The 22,864-nt window shown below is 37.4% G+C and overlaps 1 pseudogene; it reads left to right on the top strand.

Moving 5' to 3' along the window:
- Positions 1-2,720: 2,720 nt before the first annotated feature.
- On the top strand, positions 2,721-2,813 carry LOC116536285 (annotated as a pseudogene).
- The last annotated feature ends 20,051 nt before the right edge of the window (positions 2,814-22,864 follow it).

The raw sequence follows: 22,864 nt of genomic DNA, 5'->3' as shown, positions 1-22,864 counted from the left end.
TCAACAAATAAGAAAACATGCAAACAGAAACAGAATAAGTCAATTACTATGCTTTAGTGTATTAGTCTGTTTTTATGCTATTGATAAAGACATATCTGAAACAGGGCCATTTACAATAAAAAGAGGTTTAATGGACTTACAGTTCCACATGGCTGGGGAGGCCTCACACTCATGGTGGAAGGCAAGGAGAAACAAGTAACATCTTACGTGGATGGCTGAAGGCAAAAAGAAAGAACTTGTGTAGGAAAACTTATTTTTAAAACCATCAGATCTCCTAAGACTCATTCACTATCATGAGAACAGCATGGGAACGAACCACCCTCATGATTTCATTATCTCCCACTGATCTCCCCCACAACATATGGGAACTGTCGGAGCTACAAGATGAGATTTGGGCGGGGACACAAAGCCAAACCATATTATTCCACCCCAGTCCCACCCAAATCTCATGTCTTCACATTTCAAAACAAATCATGCCATCCCAACCATCCCCAAAATTCTTAACTCATTTCAGCATTAACTCAAATGCGCACAGGCCAAATTCTCATCTGAGACAAGGCAAGTCCCTTTTGCCTATGAGCCTATAAAATCAAAAGCAAGTTAGTTAATCCCTAGATACAATGGGGGTACAGTCATTGGGTAAATGCAGCCATTCAAAATGGGAGAAATTGGCCAAAACAAAGGGGCTACAGGCCCCATGCAAGTCCAAAATCCAGCAGGGTAGTCAAATCTTAAAGCTCCAAAATGATCTTCTTTGGCTCCATGTCTCACATCCAGGCCACACTGATGTAAGAGGTGTGTTCCCATGGTTTTGGACAACTCCACCCAGTGGTTCTGCAGGGTGCAGCCTCCATCCTGGCTGCTTTCACAGGCTGCAGTTGAGTGTCTGTTGCTCTTCTACGCACATGGTACAAGCTGTCAGTGGATCATTCTGGAATTTTAAGGACTATGGCCCTCTTCTCAGAGCCCCACTAGGTGGTGTCCCAGTAGGAAATCTGTGTTGGAACTTTGATCCCACATTTCCCTTCCACACTATCCTATGAGTTTCTCCATAAGAGCCACACCCCTGGAACAAACTTTTTCCTGGACATCTGGGCATTTCCATACATCCTCTGAAATCTAGGGAGAGGTTCTCAAACCCTGATTATTGACTTCTTTGGCATTGCAGTCTCACCGTCATGTGGAAGCTGCCAAGGCTTGAGGCTTGCACCAACTGAAGCCACAGCTTGAGTTCTAGGTTGCCACTTTCCAGCCATGGCTGGAGTGGCTGAGATGCAGGGCACTAAGTCCTTAGGCTGCACATAGCACAGTGACCCTGGACCTGGCACACAAAACCATTTTTTGCTTCTAGGCCACTAGGCCTGTGATGGAAGGGGCTGTCATAAAGACCTCTGACATGCCTTGGAAATGTTTTTTTAAATTGTCTTCAGAATTAACATTCAGCTCTTTGTTACTTAAGCAAATTTCTGCAGCCAACTTGAACTTCTCCTCAGAAAATGGGATTTTCTTTTCTATCACATTATCAGGCTGCAAAATTTCCAAATTTTTATGCTCTGCTTCCCTTATAAAACTGAATGCTATTAACAGAACCCAAGTCACCTCTTGAATGCTTTGCTGCTTAGAAATTTCTTCTGTCAGATACCCTAAATCATCTCTCTCAAGTGTAAAGTTTCACAAATATCTAGCGCAGGGGCAAAATGCCACCAATTCTCTTTGCTAAAACATAACAAAAGTCACCTTTGTCCCAGTTCCCAACAAAGTCCTCATTTCCATCTGAGACCACCTCAGCCTGGACTTTATTGTCCATATCGCTATTTGGGCAAAGCCATTCAACAAGTCTCTATGGAGTTCCAAACTTTCCCACATTTTCCTGTCTTGTTCAGAGCCTTTCAAACTGTTCCAACCTCTGCTTGTTACCCAGTTCCAAAGTTGCTTCCACATTTTTGTGTATCTTTTCAGCAGTACTCTACTCTACTGGGTACCAATTTACTGTATTAGTCTCTTTTCACACTGCTGATAAACACATACCCAAGACTGGGCAATTAAAAAGAAAAGAGGTTTAGTGGACTTACAGTTCCACATGATGGGGGAGGCCTCACAATCATGGCAGAAGGCACAGAGGAACAAGTCACATCTCACATGGACAGTGGCAAGCAAATGGAGAGTTTGTGCAGGGAAACTCAGTTTTGAAACAATCATATCTCATGAGACTGATTCACTATCATGAGATCAGCACAAGAAAGAGCCATCCTCATGATTCAAATATCTCCTACAAGGTCCCTCCCACAACAGGTGGGAATTATGGGAGCTATAAGATGAGATTTGGGTGGGGACACAGGACCAAACCATATCGCTTAGTAAACTGTAGACTTGTGAAATTTAATTCAATAACAGGAAGAAATTATCCTCTCTCTGGCTTTACCAAATAGCAAGAATTTGAGATTTTTGTTTTGTTTTATTTCTTTCTATAATCCTGTGTTGCCATTCATATAGTGTATTTCAGAAACCCATATCTATAAGGCTTGAGAGAGTAAAGAAATACACAAGGACATTGTTCTGCTCGGTTGAGTAGCTATCACCTTCACAATTCCATAGTGAATTACAGATACCTGAAAATCACTTTATGAAACTATGAGCCAATATAAACTCAAAACTCCCTCTTTTCACTTCCACATTATATAAAGAAAGTCACTACTTTTTCCATTAGAATGTTCATTTACATCGCTTCTCAGCCTTTTGGCTAAGATCAAGTGTAGAATGTTCATTTACTCACTTCTTTAAAACATTTACATTGTTTTCCTGTCTAAACATTCTCAGGTCATTTAGTACATTATTCATTTTAATTATGTTAAATTTTAAAAGTCTGGCCTTGTTTATACAGCCTCGCCTTTCATCATAAGTCCCTCTCTGTGAGAGCGGGCATTGCTAAGTAACCTTATTAGGGAAAAGAATAGATTGAGTGCTTTAATTTATAATTTCTCAACAGATTTCTAGTTAAAATAAAACTATCTTTGTTTTTCATGTGGTACCTGTGCCATGTCATTAAATAAGAAGGGACACATTTTTAGAGCTAAATATGGTAGATACAAAACCACAATATTTTGGAGACACTAGGCTACCAATTTATTCTTCATATCAAGGGACTAAAGTTAAAGCAGTAAAGAGATTTTTCCAAAGTCACATACCTAGTTAATAGCAGAAATATGACTAGCCCTCACATGTTATGATTTTATTTTAAACAAGTAGTTGTTAAGTAGAAACTTCATTTTTCTTGAGATCAGAAAATCTTAATTCAAATTCTGTTTCCATCAGGATAGAGTATTATGGAAACTTAGCTAACTGACTTTCTCCTCTACAAAATGGGACTTTCATAAACTGATGTGGTTTGGTTGTATCCCCACCCAAATCTCATCTTGAATTGTAGTTCCCGTAATGCCTATATGCTGTGGGAGGAACCAGTGGAAGGTAATTGAATCATATGTGTGATGGTTTTATAAGAGGCTTTTGCCGCTTTACTTGGCTCTCATTCTCTCTCCTGCCTCCCTGTTAAGACGTGCCTTCCATCATAATTGTAAGTTTCCTGAGGCCTCTTCAGCTATGCAGAACTGTGAATCAATTAAGTCACTTTTATTTATAAATTACCCAGCCTTGGGTATTTCTTGATAGCAGCATGAGAATAAACTAATACATACACGTTTCAAGGAGTACAGTAAATTCTCTATAAAAATTTGCTGGATCTCTGGGCATTTTATGTGTGGTTTTGCTAAAATCAAATTTTGAGATGTTCTATATTCAAAGGCAGTAGAGAGATGTATAGTGTTTAAGTCACCAGATAAAATTCCAGCTTTCCCCCCAGTCAACTGGTGCAAACAAGCGAACCTCAAAAATTATTGGCTCTTAGTTGCTTATGATCTGAATTTTCCTCATGAGGAAATATATCTTGAGGTTATCTCAACTGCAAAGTGAATATATAGCTACATGCATCCTTTCAAACTGTGAAGTTATTTTCTCTTCCGCCACAATAACTCTGAACAAAGGGAATTGTTGTTTGCAAGATGTTCCTAAACCCAGAGTCAAGCTGTTCTTTGTATCTGTCTAGGAGATTCATACAAACGTTCCTTTCTTAAAGTAAGTCCAAAAATCTGTGGATGATTTTTATTGATTTAGTGCAGTGCAGGAGCTTGTGGCTTGGGGCAGATCATGAAACACTATCCTTGGTTGCCTTTTACAATCCCATTGCCCTTGTGTCAACCAAAATTGCCTTATTGGCTCAAACTGCCACAATGGGAGAAATCTATTCATTTAACTATTTAAGGAAGAAGAAACCAGCTTCTGGATTTTGATTTTCTATTTGAGAACTCAAGGCCAACTATCTTCCTCTACTATGAAGTTCACTATTTAATATTGTGATACTTTAAATACAGCACAACCCAGAAACTTCTGGAACAGCAAAGAATATGGCTTATTTTGGGGAAGATATATGTGTGTGTGTGAGAGAGAGAGGATAATTTCTACCTGTTGTTGAATTAAACTTCACAAGTCTCCAGTTCACTAAGCGATATGGTTTGGTCCTATGTCCCCACCCAAATCTCATCTTATAGCTCCCATAATTCCCACCTGTTGTGGGAGGGACCTTGTAGGAGATATTTGAATCATGAGGATGGCTCTTTCTTGTGCTGATCTCATGATAGTGAATCAGTCTCATGAGATATGATTGTTTCAAAACTGAGTTTCCCTGCACAAACTCTCCATTTGCTTGCCACTGTCCATGTGAGATGTGACTTGTTCCTCTGTGCCTTCTGCCATGATTGTGAGGCCTCCCCCATCATGTGGAACTGTAAGTCCACTAAACCTCTTTTCTTTTTAATTGCCCAGTCTTGGGTATGTGTTTATCAGCAGTGTGAAAAGAGACTAATACAGTAAATTGGTACCCAGTAGAGTAGAGTACTGCTGAAAAGATACACAAAAATGTGGAAGCAACTTTGGAACTGGGTAACAAGCAGAGGTTGGAACAGTTTGAAAGGCTCTGAACAAGACAGGAAAATGTAGGAAAGTTTGGAATTCCATAGAGACTTGTTGAATGGGCTTTTTTATATCTTAGTTCAATTGAAAACACACTGATCAAGCATATATATACATACAGCATGATTTGGAGGATATGAGTTTCTAACTATACTTTTATGAGGACTGAAATTATAATAAAATAAATATCAAAAGAGTTATGCTTATATCTTATAAATACCATGAAAGAGAAGAAATTATAGTCTTTGAGAATCATGGAAGACTCCCTGGAAGCATTGACTCATGAGAAGAACACTTAAGAGAAGTAAGAGTTATCCAGGTAAAGGAGTTGAAAGGACACTCCTCAAAGATGGCATGCAAGGGAATCACCCCTGACACAGAGAATTTAAGCACCTCAATTAAGTAAATGAAATGAAGTACTTGCCATAGTGACCCGGGTACCTTCTCTGGTGCCATCAATTGTCCTATTTGAGCAACTCATAATCCTAGAATCTTCCAGTCCAGTCCCTGGAAACTTCAGACTATTTCTGTGCTCAATTGACAATTTTTTCAAAGATTGTATGGGCCATCAATGTATTGCTATGCATAAAGCACATTGGAGCCATTGGAAGAAAGTAAACAAAACAAAGTGATATAAATACCACTGATAATGAATTTGCTGTGTGCAATTATGTTTCCTTTTTGAAGAAATAGGGTGAGGCCTTGTAGCCACCCCTCAAACAGTTAATAGATGTGGGCTTAACTTTTTGGATAAAACACTCTTCTTCAGTAGAGGGCAATTTCCAGAAAGGGACTCACTTATGCATAGTTCTCAGTCAACACATGTGGCCTTTGGAGGAATAAGCACCTCAGTCTGGGAAGGGAACCTGGGCAGTGTGACACAGCACCTACTACAACTCTCATATTACTCAGCCCTATTGATCTATTTAAATATGTGAGTATCTAATGCTAATAGCATTTCAACCCTTGCTGAAATTATTACATTTATTCTAGGAATGAAGCAAGAATATCTCTTAAAACATTAAGGTAAGCGATGGTGAGACCACAAATTATACTATATGTCTATTAGGTAATATTTCACACCCTCAAGGACTGAGGCTAGTGAAGGAGGAAGTGAACTAATCGACCCCTACAACATATAGGAACATCAACCAAATGTAAACTGGTGAATCATTTCATTTTACAGTGAAAATATCCTCTGATTTAGGACATCCATCAAGGTAGGAGATACAAAATTACATCAGGAGATCTTGATTTCCAGCATCCCTTGACCACCATTCCATCTCAATCCTCCAACCTTGAAAACCTCTCTTCTAGTTATATTGAAAAGTGTTTCACATATCTTATCTAATTTTATCCTCACACCTTTATGAATTTGGTATTCTCATTCTCATTTTAAAAATTAGGAAATTACTGCTCAGATAGTTTAAGTGCATGGTATCCAAATATATCAAGTGACAAAACTGGAACTTCCATACAAGTCTATCTTGCCAACAAGACATACAAAACCTTTACCCTAAAATAAACTCTCTGGAAGCTTCAAATTAAAATGCTCTTCTAAGAGGAAAAAGTTAATTCACTAATGAGGAAGAGAATTTTCTAGAAACCTCTCAGGGATGGAAAGAATTAATTAGGAGCCCAATTCCCTCAATATCTAAGCATTTTGGAAATGAGATACTTCAAAGCTGCTTTTTTTCTAGGGTGCTATTTAGTGCCTGAAGACATAATCCACTAAAGGCGTCTTACTTCACTAAACTACTAGTTAGCTTTCCAACAAATAATCAAAACACTCCATGTACCCAAAGATGAATTCAATCATTAGGCAAGCTTCAGAGAATAAATAGAAATATAATTCTAAAACGTCATTATTGGAATTTAAAATAATACTACTTTTCTTTAATTCTAGTAAAGCCATTAAACCAATCAGGAAGCAGTAGAAATAAGAATGGATGGGAGTGATGGATTCTTCATTGCAAAATGTTTACTGCTAAAGAAGACCCTGAGGTTAGAGGTAAGATTATATAAATGTCAACTATTAACAATTATTGGTCTGTGGCACACAATACTCAGAATAGACATTGAAGGGCAACAGTAAGAAGTTGTCTTAGCTTTTTATCATAGTATCCTCCACTTTTCTATGAACTTCAGCTGATGAGTAGAGCTATTGCATTTCTGATTATAAACTGGAGACAGAATCTTTAGATTATTCAATGAGATTCAAGTTGATACAAACTAGAACTCTTGATGAATTTAAGTGGTAGAGTATTTTATTATCAGAGATGTTGGTGAGCTCGGTGTAATAAAAATTATACAGTCTTTAGAGTTCAGTCTTTGAGACATATTTAATTTCTTATAACCTGAGCTTTCCTGACAGGAAAGGAAGGATGGGAAGCAGAGGCCATCCATGTTGCTGAAATACAGGGATAAATAAATAAAATGATGCATGACCACAGTAAATGTTCTATTATTTTTCTTTTTCTTTTGCGTGATGAATTTGTGCTCAAGATTTGCTAAAGGTAGTGATAGATAACTTGTGAACAGACTGATGTATTAAGTAGGTAGGACAAAGCAGTAAGTGTATGTAGAAACATCGTGTTTAATCATTCAAACTGTGTTTTCAAATAACTTCACCCCCCAGAAAATTGAAAAATGTCAATAGTTAAATTTGCATCACTTTTGTAAAATTGAGATGGAGAGAAAAGTCAAATTTCATTGGAGAAGATAATATGTACATAAACTGTCCAGTGCAGAACCAGAGAAATAGTAGGTGCTAAGCAGAAAGTCGTTTTGTATTGATTTTCTCCAGCTCAGTGGCTTCTGGATATTTGAAGTACCCAGGACATTTGTTCCTGACTACTTTTTATTGGTACAATCTAACTCCCAGCTCTCCTATTTCTGGGCATTTTGATTATCCAACTTAATTAATGCTTCCTGTCTATGCCTCCTTTTATCCATGATTCCTTAACTTAATATTTAATTCAGTCATTCCTTCTGAGTATTAATCCTGGCTTCTGCTATCACATCACAACTGGCATTTATTCATACAAAGCGACCCACAGTATGGCCTTCTATAATTTCACAGGATCATCCCTGACATTGTCAGCTCCCAGCTAGCCACTAACTTAATGTGGAAATATATCTAACCTTTGTTGTTTCTTAGAAGGAAGCAGGACATTATCCTACATATAGAAGAAGAAAAGAGAAGCAATTATTTACCAAGCACTCCACATTCAGTGTGATGGGCACATGATAGATTGTGTTATATTGGTGAATTGCTTCCAGTTTTTTACATCATATTTATACTAAAACAGTACATCCAAGCTTCCTGCTGTGTGATTTTCTAGAACTTCCTGTCAGAGTTGGTAGAATATATTCCCCACTTCATTGATGTGGGGCTTGGCTGATAGGCTACTTTGGCCAGTGAAACGTTAGCAGTTGTGACACAGATGCTTTAAGTGCATTTTTGTGGTTAGACTCATCTTTTTGCATTTATGCCTCTAGAACAGAGCGAGTATCTTTAGGAGCTGCTGGTCCTATAAAAATGATGATGTGGCATGAACTACAGCTTGCTTTATAATCAGGGCTGAAGAAACATACAAAATGTTGTAAGTCCACAAGGCTGATCATTTGTATCATCATGAGAAGAGTGTTATCATCTAAATTCTATTTTCAGATAGAAATCAAATACTTCAATTTGAAACTGTTATTTTTAAAAGAATATATTATATTTGTATTAGTACATTCTCACACTTCAATAAGGGCATATCCAAGATTGGGTAATTTATAAAGGAAAGGTTTAACTGACTCACAATTCCACAGGGCTGGGAAGGCTTCAGGAAACTACAATCATGATGGAAAGGAAAGAAAACATGTCCTTCTTCATAAGGCAGCAGGAGAGATAAGAATGAGAGCCAGCAAAGGCAGAAGCCCCCTATAAAACCATCAGATCTTGTGAGAACTTACTATCACGAGAATAGCATGGAGAAAATCACTTCCATAATTCAATTAACTCCCACTGGATCCCTCCCTGGTGGGGACCTTGTGGGGACCTGACATGTGGGGATTATGGGAACTACAATTCAAGACGAGATTTTGTGGGGACACAGACAAACCATATCAATATTTAATTAAAAACTGATTTAAAAATAACTTATAATAATATACAACTTCTGAGTGCTGATGATATGCTTCACAGGTATTATCTTACTTTTTACAACTATGTTACAGTAGATACAATAATTGTTCCCATTTTTAAAAATTGCATACAGCTCTATTTTGTTCCCTTTTTTGGTAGTGAGTTTCCCTTTATAGATAGTGAAACTGTTAGTTTTTAGGGCTGCCATAACCAATTATCACAAATGGGCGGCTGAAAACAACAGAAATTTATTCTCTCGTAGTTCAGTAGGTCAGAAGTCCAAAAGCAAGGTGTCAGCAGGGTTGGTTCCCTCAGGAAGCTCTTGTGTTTTGTGTGTCTCTCCCAGCTTCTGGTGGCTCCTGCAATTCTTGGTGTTTCTTGGCTTGTAGGCTCATCTTTCCAATCTGTACTTTTATCTTCATATGCCATTCTCTTCTGTGTCTCCACTCCTTATTTAGTGTTTTAATTTTTTAAAAATTTAATTATTTCACATTGTTATATCATTATGTATTAAGTAATAAAAACCAAATAACTTTATTCCTTTTATAATATTATGAGATGGATAAAGTAGATTAATCATATTTATATTTTTGCACATTGGCTCCTTTTCAAAATATACCTACATTATGCATTCTGTTCATTAATAATGATTGGTTTTTATCATATTCCTCAAAGTGTATATTAACATATTATTTTTTTTTTAACATTTAAGTTCAGGGGTACTTAAAAGTACCGCTTGTGCAGGTTTGTTGTATAGATGAACTTGTGTCATGGGGGTTTGTTGTGCAGATTATTTCATCACCCAGATAATTAAGTCTAATATCCATTACTTACTTTTCCTGATCCTTTCCCTTCTTCCACTTTCTACCCTCTTATAGGCCTCAGTGTGTGTTGTTCCCCTCCATGTGTCCATATATCCTGTTAAACTACCAAAGATATTCTTCACAGAACTAGAAAAACTATTTTAAACTTAGTTTGGAACCAAAAAAGACCCCAAATAGCCAAGAAAATCCTAAGAAAATAAAAAAAGCTGGAGGCATTACACTACCTGATGTCAAACTACACTACAGAGATACAGTAACCAAAACATCATAGTACTTGTACAAAGTCACATACACCAATGGAACTAAATAGAGAACCCAGAAATAAGCCTGTATCTACAACTATCTGATCTTTACAAAATCTGACAAAATCAAGCAATGGAGAAATGACTTCCTATTCAATAAATGGTGCTGGAAGAACTGTCTAGCCACATGCAGAAGACTGAAGCTGGACGCCTTTCTTATACCATATACAAAAATCAACTCAAGATGGATTAAAAACTTAAATGTAAAACCCAAAACTATAAAAACTCTGGAAGACAACCTAGGCAATACAATTCTGGACATAGAAATGGGCAAAGATTTCATGACGAAGATGCTAAAGGCAATTGCAATGGAAAAAAAAAAAAAACTGAGATGAGTCTCACATGCTCTTTTGCCCAGGCTGGAGTACAGTGGCATGATGTTGGCACTGCATCTTCTGCCTCCTGTGATTCTCCTACCTCAGCCTCCTGACTAGCTGGGATTATAGGCATGTGCCATCATGCCAGGCTAATTTTTGTATTTTTAGTAGAGACAGGGTTTCACTACCTTTTCCAGGCTGGTCTCAAACTCCTGACCACAAGTGGTCCACTTGCCTTGGTCTCCCAAAGTGCTGGGATTACAGGTGTGAGCTACTGCACCCAGCCAAAAGTAAAAATTGACAAATGGTATGTAATTAAACTTAAGCACTTCTGCACAGCAAAAGAAAGTATCAACAGATTAAACATACAACCTACAAAATGGGCAAAAAATTTTGCAAACTATGTATCCAACAAAGGTCTAATATTCCACATCTATTAGGAACTTAAACTTACCAAAAGAAAAAAAAAACATTAAAAAGTGGGCAAGGGACATGAACAGACACTTCTCAGAAGAAGACATACATGTGATCAACAATCATTTGAAAAAAAGTTCAACATCACTGCAAATCAAAACCACAGTGAGATACCATCTCATGCCAATCAGAGTGGATACTATTAAAAAGTCAAAAAATAATAGATGCTGGCAAGGTTGCAGAGAAAAGAGAATGCATATACATTGTTGGTGGGAGTGTAAATTAGTTCAACCATCATGGAAGACAGTTTGGTGATTCCTCAAAGACCTAAAAATAGAACTACTATTCGACCCAATAATTCCATTACTGGCTATATACTCAAAGGAATATGAATCTGTTTATCATAAAGACACATGCACTTGTATATTCATTGCAGATCCATAAACAATAGCAAAGACATGGAATCAACAAAAATGCCCATCAAGAACACACTCGGTAAAGAAAATGTGGTACATACACCCCATGGAATACTATGCACCCATTTTTAATAGATGAATAACTTTAGTCCTAAAATGATTTAGTAACTTGTGCAAGGTCACAAAAGCGATGAGTTTATATTAGAACCCAAGTTAGACTTCAGTGCTAGCACTCTTTAGCACTCTGACTGTGTTACACTCCATTTTAATTGTGAAAGAGAGAAAAGTGGAGGTAGTCTACCAAAAAATAGAGTACAATGGGAAAATATGTGTCCAGACAAGCTGAGTGCATTATTGTCATCAAGGAGGCTGCAGGCAAGGGACAGTAGTAACAGAGGAGATGTTTCCAATAATGCGTCAATAACCCAGAAAAAGAGTCAGCTGTAAATACCAGCCAGGTGCAGAGAGTATCACAACAGTTCATGCCAATATTAGTCATGTGTGAATTCTGGTGCTCCTTCTAACTCTTCTAACTTCTTAGCCTCTCTTCAATGCCAGAGGGTCAGAAACCCGGATTTTCAAAAGTAACATGCAAAAATAAAGAACACATCTGTTATGTTGACCTCTTTCTGCAGGAAGTTAGACTGTGGAAGGCCAGGAATGGGAAAAGTCATCACTAGAACCTTGATGGATGTTTACAGTTTTTAGTATTTAGTGTATAGGACATATTAATTGATGAATGGAAGATCTTTGATCACATAAATTAATTTACCCAGGTTCACAATAAACACTATTGTTTTTTGATTATCATATACTCTGCATGTTAAAATTAATGGTTACACTAGATTACATGTTTCTTGAAGGAAAGGACTATAGGCTCCACTGACTTTCACATTCCCTATTCTGACCAGATCCCTCACCTCCAGGCCCTAATCTACATAAATTTATTTACCTGCCACATTGGCCTCATTCAGTTCTCAGTGCAGCGCTGACCTGATCAGAGAAAACAGTATATCATGCAGATGTACTCAAGATTGAAATCAAAATTGTTTTTTGATTATTGATTATATTAATTACTAATTGTATATATCAAACCCAATGATAGAGATGAACAAAATAAGACATGGTCTGTTTTCAAGAAGTTCACACTCTTCTAGGGGAGAAAAGTTGTAGGTAGAAGCTACAAGCCAGTATGTTCTACATTATTAAAGATTATGGTCAAGGTATCAAAGGAGCAGATGAAGAAAAGAGCCAGCTCTGCCATAAGGCTCAATAAATTATTTACAAAAGAGAATTTCTGAGTCAAGTATTCAAGGTATTTGAATATTTGTAGCAGTTGGACAAGAAGAATCTTCAAAAACAGAGAGAACAATGTTTTTAAAGGGCAGAGGCATGGGTAATATGATATATTCAAGGACCCACAAGTATGGCTGGGTGAGAGCATCCATAAAGGAGCAATGCAGGACAAAGCTGGAAAGGTAGTCTGGCTCTCTAGTTCACTGGCCTTGAATTGCTTGGAGAAAGATTAATTAGATGTTTCCCATTACTGGGTATATATCCAAAGGATTATAAATCGTTCTACCATAAGGACACGTGCACACGAATGTTCATTGCAGCACTGTTTACAATAGCAAAGACCTGGAACCAACCCAAATGCCCATCGATGATAGACTGGACAGGGAAAATGTGGCACATATACACCATGGAATATTATGCAGCCATCAAAAACAATGAGTTTGTGTCCTTTGTGGGGACATGGATGAACCTGGAAACCATCATTCTCAGCAAACTGACAGAAGAGCAGAAGATCAAACACTGCATGTTCTCACTCATAGGCGGGTGTTGAACAATGAGAACATATGGACACAGGGAGGGGAGCACTACACACTGGGGTCAGTTGGGGGGAAATAGGGGAGGGACGGTGGGGGGTGGGAAGCTGGGGAGAGATAGCAAGGGGAGAAATGCCAGATGTAGGTGATGGGGAGGAAGGCAGCAAATCACACTGCCACATGTGTACTTATGCAACAATCTTGCATGTTCTTCACATGTACCCCAAAGCCTAAAATGCAATAAAATAAATAAATGGAAAAAAAAAAGGAAAAAAGAATAAAATAAAAAAATAAAAAAAAGAAGGGGTGATTGTCACTCTTTGTGAAGCAGGGGAAAGCATATTCAGATATTATTTCTGTGTTCTCATCCTTTGTACTTCATTAATGAGATAATGAAACTATTTTATCAGCATTTGTCAGGAAGGATTCAATTCCATCCTGTGCATTTATCTCAATATGTGCCTAGCATTATGAGCATCTTAACTCACTCATTCTGATCTTTCCTTCTTTATTTCACCTTTGGGTTATAATGATAAGATTGGGAAGTAGAACAAACCATGCCGTCTTCATCGGTCCAGATTAAGCAGTGATGGAATTAATACAGTCTTTGATTTCCATGTGGTTTTTCAGGTCTATTTCTTAAATTGGTTGGAACCAGTAAGAGAGGAGAAATGATTGACAAGATTTATCTAGGAGTCCTCATAATGGTAGGTTTAAATTATCATTGTATGCAGTGCAGAAACTTGGAAGAATTTTTAAAAGGTGCTCCATCTGGTGAAATGTGCAAGCCTAAATAGATAATGAAAGAGGTTAAGTGGACATGTTGAGTTTGGATTTTGAATGACCAGGGCATTTGTAGGTGGAAATGGATGGCCATTCTAGACAGAGAGATTACCAATAAGAGAATATCAGAAGAAACGAGAAAGGTGGAAATGATGGGCGTTTGTAAATAGTGCAATGGGAATTAATACAGTGTTGCTAGAGTATGAGTATAGTTAGGGAAACAGAATAAAACTAAGCAGATTTGTTTCAAGAAAGACATAAAAAAGCATCAACAACTAGGGGCTTCGATGTGATGGGAGAGTAATGAGAAATCATTGAAAAGTTTTATAAAAACAGTCACTTAATAACATTTGTCAGCACTGAATATTCCATTTCATATCAAAAATTGTGCTGTGTATGGTAGTTGTGTATTTTTTTTTAGCTTGTATTGCTAATGTCAAAAGGAGCCAACTAAGGTTGATATTCACTGAAGTTTGAACTTAGTCCAAGCCAAAATATTTGTATATGTAACTGTGTGTGTCTGTGTATTTGTGTGTGTGTAAGTGTTCATGTAAAAATAGCAAGTTATTTGTAAATATTCAAAATTTTATAAAGAACTTCCATGCCTAAACATTAAGAAGTCATTTTCAGTCTCATTTGTTCTTTAAAGGAGGGCTAAATCTTTCCACACTTTGAAATTCTCCAAATGTCTTGAGATTTTTTTTTTTTTAATGTTTTGGCTTTGGCAGGTCTCAAAGCTAATGTTTGCTATGTCCTTTTCCCCTTAATTTCTAAACCCACATGTATTTCAAGGGAATTTTACACATGTGTTTTATATTCATTTACACTTAACTCATCAAAAAAGTTTTAAGGATATTTGAAGTCCAGCAAACCTTCAGAGTCTCTATTATTAAAATCTTGGAAATTGTAATTAAACCCTGGACATGAAATTGGCATTTATTAGAAATCAGGACTCCTGATTTTGCACATGTACCTAACCAAATGCCTGTCTCATTAATGAGCAATTGGAATCATGTTTTCACGTTTGGTTCTTCATGTGGGGAGCTGATGCTATCAATACCACCAATCCTGCATCTGTTTTCAAGAGGTAGCAGTGGATTTTTGTTGGACCATCCAAATGTTGCTTGCTTCTCTCTGTGACTAGTGAGATGCCTCTGTGAGATAGAGAAGTTTCAACTATTAAGTTAAAATGTGGGCTTTAGCTGTGCTAGGTTCAATGTTTTAGCTGTGTTAGATCTAGGGCAGGAACCCAGATAACCTGTGCCCAGACTCCTGATACACAGAAACTTGAGAAAATAAATTTGCATTGTTTTAAGTCACTAAGTTTGTGGTGCTATGTAATACAATAATACAAAACACTATTGGTAAGGGAATAACTCAGTGAACTTTGAATGACTTCAGTGGTGGTTGTTTAGGAATCTTCCTTCTGAGTATCATATCAGTAACTACCAGTTCTATCAATACCTAACCTCTGTTTCTCTCAGATCAACCTGAGAACCTGTGATCTTTACCTTATTAACATATGTAGTTTGAACCTATGATCTTTACCTTACTAGCATGTGTAGCTATCTTCCTCAATACTAGAACTGTGAAGTGAGAATTACCCTCAGGTGGCCACCACATTACTTTCCTGATACTGAGAGCTGAATTTAAAGCAGGACATTAGCCAATGTTGTATAATTGAATTTCTGACATCTGGCTGATTCTCCACAAGTGAAGATCCTTCCTCCATTGTCAGTATTCAGGAGAGTAAATTTTAAATTTGTCTGTTTCATTTTTGATTAAAGAACAGGAGAATTGGGGGGTCTGGATTTTATTTTTGGATTAAGAAAAAAGTCAAATTTTTACAATTTTCACAACAATATAATGAAAGAGCTGCTCTAGTCTAATGGCTCTCAACTTAGTATTATTTGACTTAAAGTGATCTATGTAGTTAGTAAGGTGAATGATCCATGAGTTACCCAAGAGTTTGTAGAATATATAAGAAACAATGCTATTGGTATTACTGTCCTAGGAAATATTGACGTCATTGTGCACATTTTGAATAATGTAAAAAGAAAGTCATATGTCAGCTTTTAATCAATGAAGGTTGATCATCAGAGGCTTAAAAAATTATAAGGTAACTAAAGCTATTCATTGGTGTCAAAAAGTTGGAAACCACTAAAATCAGTGATTCTTTTGGAGAAAAAATCAGAGATATCTTCCAGTCTTAAGACTCTTAAGTATCTTTAATATTTAGAATATACTTTGAAATACAAGGTTTCCATGTACTAAACATTTCTTGAGGATTTTCCTAGTTTGTATTTCCCTCTTCTGTGGAAACTGACCCCTCTACACCATTAGAAGTGGTTCATCTAATAGCCATGCTTTTTCTACAGAAATGTTTCCCCTCTACTCCTAGCCATAGCTGATTGGTCCATATATTATCACCTGACCCCAGCTACATCAATTAGAATCTTTCTTGAAATTTGAACTGAGAGAAATAGAGATTAGGTGTTGTTAGAAGTAGTTACTGACATGATACTCAGAGGGAAGACTCCTAAACAACCAACTTTGAAGTCATTTAAAGTTCACTGAGTTATTCCCTTCCAAGAGTGTTTTGTATTGTTGGCATTACATAGCACCACAAACTTAGTGGCTTAAAACAATATAAATATATTATCTCAAGTTTCTGCATATCAGGAGTCTGGGCACAGGTTATCTGGGTTCCTGCTCTAGATCTGACACAGCTAAAATCACCATGTCAGCCAGAGATTCAGTCTCATCTGAGGCATGAAATTCTCCTCCAAGATCATGCAGGTTGTTGGTAGAATTCAGTCCCTTATAGTTCTAGAACAGCGGTCCCATTTTTCTTGTTGGCTATTGGCCAGGTGTTACTTTCAGCCCCCAGCAGCCTCACTGGGAGAACGATGACCCTTTCACATCATGACAGCTTACTTTTTTGAAGACAACTGGAGAACATCTTCCAATCTACTATGACAGAGTCTTATATAATGTGACATAATCATGGAGTGGCTATCCATCATATTCAAAAGAGATACCCACACTTAATAAGAGAAAATTAAATACAGCATGTGTACAAGGGGCAGGAAACTTGAGGGCACCTTAGAATCTGACTTCCACATTGGGGTCTGGTAGTTCAAGTCTGATTTGGATTTCTTGAAATAGACTAGTGTCCTTTTAAAAAAATATGTGTGCGTGTATGACCTTGCCTGCCTTCAGGTTTGGTTTGATTTAGTTTGGTTTTTCCACTTACAGTAAAACAATTAACTGATATGTTTTCTATGTTATCCCGCAAGACTCCCAGAAAATATCTGGAGTGGAGGGCAGATGTTTTTACTATAGAGACATATAAATTCACATAATTTAAAAACACATCAATAATTTTGATTTATAAAGACGGTAATTTGACTTTCTTCTCCATGCCATCAAATTCTTGACCTTAATAGGTCACTTAAAGAAAAGTCACAGGTGGGATTATTTCTGTTTGGCACTCCTCAGCCTGGCAACATCATGCATTTTTTTTTTTTTTTGAGATGGAATTTCATTCTTGTTGCCCAGGCTGGAGTGGAATGGTACAATCTCAGTTCACTGTGACCTCCACCTCCTGGGTTCAAGTGATTTTCCTGCCTCAGCCTCCCAAGTAGCTGAGAGATTACAGGAATGTGCCACCATGCTGAGCTAATTTTTTATATTTTAGTAGAGGCGGAGTTTCTCCATGTTGGTCAGGCTGGTCTTGAACCCTTGACCTCAGGTGATTCATCCTCCTCGGACTCCCAAAGTGCTGGGATTACAGGCACCAGACACCCTGCCAGCATTTTTTTAAATTATTTTTTTTTATTTTTATTTAGAGAGAGTCTTCTGCCACCCAGGCTGGAGTGAGTGCAGTGGTATGAGCACGGCTCACTGTAGCCTCAAACTCTTGTGTTCAAGTCATCCTCTTGCCTAAGCTTCCCAAGTACCTGGAACTACAGGCACATGCCAGTACATCTGGTTTATTTTTAACATTTTTTTTTTGTACAGAGGCTATCTTACTGTGTTGCCTAAGCTGGTCTCAAACTCCTGGCCTCAAGTGATCCTTCTGTCTCTGCTCCCAAAGTGCTGAGATTACAGGTGTGTGCCACCATGCCTGGCCACATCTATCTTCTTGATCTCATTCTGTGGAAAACACAGAGTTTAACTATTTTAGAATAGAAACACAGAAGTTTAATATTCTAGAACTTTCATATTTTGGAAGTTCTTTTATCAAACTTCCACACTAGGGGTTTGACAAATTAATTGATGTTCTCCATTCTCTATGAATTACTGACAGATGCCACTTGCATCTCAGCATTCACAGCAACAGGCTACTCTGTTGTACATTTACACATTGCTTTCCTCAATAGAGTATGTACTTATGAAGAGTCATTTGTGTCTTTTCCCAAGCTTGTTTATTTCAGCTATAATTATGTATTTCAATGGAATATAGAAAGGGATGAAATATGAATATGAAAAGATGATTATTTAGGCTGTGATGCCAAAAAACTAAGTGGAATGCTTTGAAAAGTCTCAGTAAGTACAATTTGTTTTTTAAAAGCAACTGAATTATGCAATTAAATTAGGATCAGGTGAACTTATTTCATAAGACTGAGAAAAGATAATAAATCCATATCTAACTTATTTTCTGAGACTCCTCGTTTGACTTTCACTTTAAATAAACAAAATTAATAGATAATATTTCTCTAAGAAAGCCTTTATAATACTCCAATTGGGGCCTAATTCAAGTTATTTACATATATATACATACATATATATATATATATATATATATATATACTTTATTAGCACTACATTTAAATGAATTATTTAAGGAATATAGGGATCATATTTTATATTTTAAAACATTTTTCTTAACTTTTAATTACGTGAAAAACTGATAGCAGATCTGATAGTGGAGGGAAGAAGGATTTTTCTACTGTGGTGGTTTTGGTCCCCTTTTCCCTGATCCTGACTCATTAATAACCCTCAAATTTATAAGAATGGTCCTTTCCTACATTCCTTTGAATGTGTTTCTGAGTGTCTCACTTTCCTTTTATGAACAGACAAGTAGGTCACTCTCGGATCTAGGTAATACCTTTTTCTTTTCCCCCAAACTCTCTCCAATCCACCAATATTTTGTTCGGCATTTTTCGGTTTCTCTTTATTAGCATTTTTTTTTGTCATGTCAGCTTAAGATGAGAAATGACTTCTCTCAGTCTTGACTAAGTCAAGATTCAGAATCATAGGGCTATAAATATTTCAGTTGGTGACTATTGCAAAATTAAGGAGATAGTAAAGCATGATGGGAAAAGCAAAGCAAGGAAAATATGGACCTAGACTGAAATCTAGGTAATGCAACTGCCTTGCTTTGTGGCCTTGGATGCATTATTTGAATTCATGAACCTATGTTTCTTTATTCCTAAATGGGCTTTGACAGGCTATGATAAACTCTCAATAACCTCTCCAGGAAACAAACAAAGAAAGAAAGCCTCTGCAGGAGTTTCCTCAACTATAGCTTGCTATGATTTGTTTTATAGGGAATAAATTATTTGTCCTATAGGAACTGAATAACCATGGCCATTGCAGACTAGCCTTGAAAATAGATTTGAGTTAAGAGCCTAGCCTAGCGAATGTTCTATGTGGAAACTTGGAAGGAAAAACTCTACATAATAAAGTTATTTTTTTTTTCTAATATAATGACAAAGAGCTCAATTAGTTGCTCTTTCTTAGAAATGGTTGAACATGAAGCTGGGGCAGAAATGAGCAGCAATTGAGTCATCAGAACAGCAGAACAAAAGATTTGATTTGGGGCTGTTAGACCAATGATGATGTCAGTAATGTTTTCCTATTCTCCCCATGTTTGTTCATCAACAAACAGGACACTTTCAATTCCTTTATGCATCCTCATGTATTCTCACAATAAACTCCATCACCTAGGGTAATCCAAAGGTGCCTTTGTTCCTTGCTCTGAATTCGCCCTCTACAAAGCACTGATGTGAGATTAAGATCATGTGCATGGAGGATCTGGAATCAACTTAGAGAGTTCTGGGAGAATTGAAGATAATCATCTCCATCCATCAAGTATCAACCACAAGTTAGGACACAGGTGGTCAAGAAGTGATGCTATTATTACTATAATTTTTTATGTAATATTTCTAACGGAAAAAAATGGTTGATGAATTTTAGTGTCTTTAGAGGGAAAGAAACAGTTTCTAAATTGACAATAAAAACACTTCTCTTATGGAAGAAGTTTTAATCACCCCTGAGAATCATTAGAAGCCCCTGTAAGAGGAGAACTGCGCCCATTCAGATATCTCCACCCCATTCTCCTATCTCCCTTTTCACAATCATTACTAGTACAGTCATAATCAGATTGTCCTACTACCTACTAAAAATGAAATGGTGCATTTTCAACCCAAGTACACCCTCACTAAACGTAAAAATTACCCTGGCAGAAGAGCTGACTTTGCTGGAAGTTTCTTTGGAAACAAGTCACCTTCTCCTTGGCCCCAGCAGAAGGAGAGAGGGAAAAGAGAAGGAGCTGGTAAGAGCTTGCAGGCAGCTCAGTGAGTGAGCAGAACGGAAGCTGGGAGCTAAGCAAACAAGTCACTTCAGAAGAAAGTCTTTTGCTGAATTGAGAACAGCCTCAGCGGGGGCTGGTGCTGCTGACTCCTTTGGCTGCTTGGCACGATTTGTCCCTAGTGATATGAATGCCAAACTTGAAACTTGTTGTTATTATAGGAAATTGAGGGTCGACTTTTATTGCATTTTAGTTTCCAAGAAATAAATCCTTTTTGGAAACCAGAGAACAGTGCCTTAACCAGAATCTGACTGTGGCTGAGGAATATTTGGAAGGGACTCTGCCTTGTTGGTTTATAACTTCATGCATATATTCTCTCTTACTGTCAATTCCTTCTCTGCACTATCCACTACACAGATACACACACTTCGTTATATCCAAGACAAATTCACAATTTCTTCTCTCTCTCTCTCTCTCTCTCTCTCTCTCACACACACACACACACACACACACGATTATGGAGATGTTTTTCTGATCAATGCATAAATACCCAGGGACAGATATGCCAAATTTGTCACCTTCACTTAACCCTAACAATTACGATATAAAGTGTGTTGCCCTTTCTTTGCAAACCAGAGGATTCCTCTAACAGCCAAACAAAGTCGTCATCTGCCCAGTATGTTTTTCCTAGAATGGCATGCCCATACAGGCAGCACAGAGCCCAGAGTACACAAGCTTGGCTCACCCTTGGCTCCAGGCCAACTCTCATCCTCATGCAGACTTAACAAAATGCAACATGGGACAAAAATCACCCAACTGATGGGCCACAGATATTCTCTGTTTTCTTCAATTTTCTTAGAGCCTGTTATTTTCCTTTGAATGTCCAAGTAGAAAGAAGCCTTTCCTTCTGATTCAAATTGGGCATAACAGCAGAGCAGATGGTGCTGGTGAATTGAGTAACAGCAGAACACAGAGTACAACTTGTTTTCAAAAACAAACAGCTCTTCTCGGAAGGTACAATTTAATAGGACGGGCAAGTTAAAGTCAAATTCAGAGAATTTTTTTTTAAACTATCAACAAGTTAACTATTTCCCTAAACTATACTACAAAGAATTTAGAGACCCTGTCCTTCAATTTCTCCCAGTATTGAAGATGACATGCCTCCCAGGAGGAAGGACATAGTTAATAACCATAATCAGTCTAGCTTGTTCATATCACATCTCACTATTTTGATATTTCCCAGACCTGATCTCACAGAACCTTCTCAATTACACAACAAAGAAGTCAGAGAGCTAGTTTTTATTTTTCTGTTGAAGACAGTAAGCTTCCAGGATTTTCAGGGATTTGTCTAAAGTCAAAAACATAGTAAACACTATGTATAAGATTCAGTCCTGTTTATTATTCATTTATTCATGTAAGTATGCATATATACTTCATTTATGCATTCTACTCTGTCCTGGAGACCCCATGATGAACAAAACCATCAGACTTTCTGCTTTCACAGGCCTTACAATTTAGTAGATTGCAACAGGCAAATAGACAATGAAAGTACAATTTAAAAGGGCAGGTGAGTTACAGCAGTAACAGGAGAACATAGAGTAGTCTGAAAGTGAATAGCAGGATGGGTTGGGGGAAACAGTAAGTGATTAGAAATCATGATATTTAAAATGAGATCAGAAAAATCAGTGGGAATTATTGTGGTAGAAATTTGGGGGTTGAAGAGGAGAAATAGAGATGGAGAAAAAGTATTCTAGGCAAGGAATAGCAGCCATGTGAAGACAAGGAATTAAGTCAGATTGTAGCAGATGTCAAGACTGGAGAGAAGTTTGGAGTGGCTGGAGCTAATCCAGGCAAGAAGTGAGCAGTTGGAGATGTCGGTGCAATGGTAAAGAGAGGCCTGGGACCCCACAAGGTGGCTCTCGCCTGTAATCCCAATACTTTGGGAGGCCAAGGCAAGTGGGTCATTTGAGGTCAGGAGTTTGAAACCAACCTGACCAGCATAGTGAAATCAAGTATCTACTAAAAATAAAAAAAAAAAAAAAATAGCTGGGTGTGGTGGCACATTCAGGTAATTTCAGCTACTCAGGAGGCTGAGGCACAAGAATCACTTGAATCTGGGAGGCAGAGGTTGCAGTGAGCCAAGATCACTCCACTGCACTCCAGTCTAGGTGGCAGAATGAGACTCTGTCTCAAACAGAAAAAAAGAAAAAGAGGGCTGAAAGTGCAGCATTGCATAGGCTCCTTCAGTAGAGTTATATTATATATATTATAATATTAGATGGGA

This window comes from Sapajus apella, unplaced genomic scaffold (assembly GCF_009761245.1).
Source record: "Sapajus apella isolate SASKATOON/1434 unplaced genomic scaffold, GSC_monkey_1.0 scaffold3, whole genome shotgun sequence".
NCBI classification, from domain to species: domain Eukaryota; kingdom Metazoa; phylum Chordata; class Mammalia; order Primates; family Cebidae; genus Sapajus; species Sapajus apella.
Note: the sequence above shows the minus strand (reverse complement) of the source record. Positions and strands in the feature narration are given on the sequence as shown.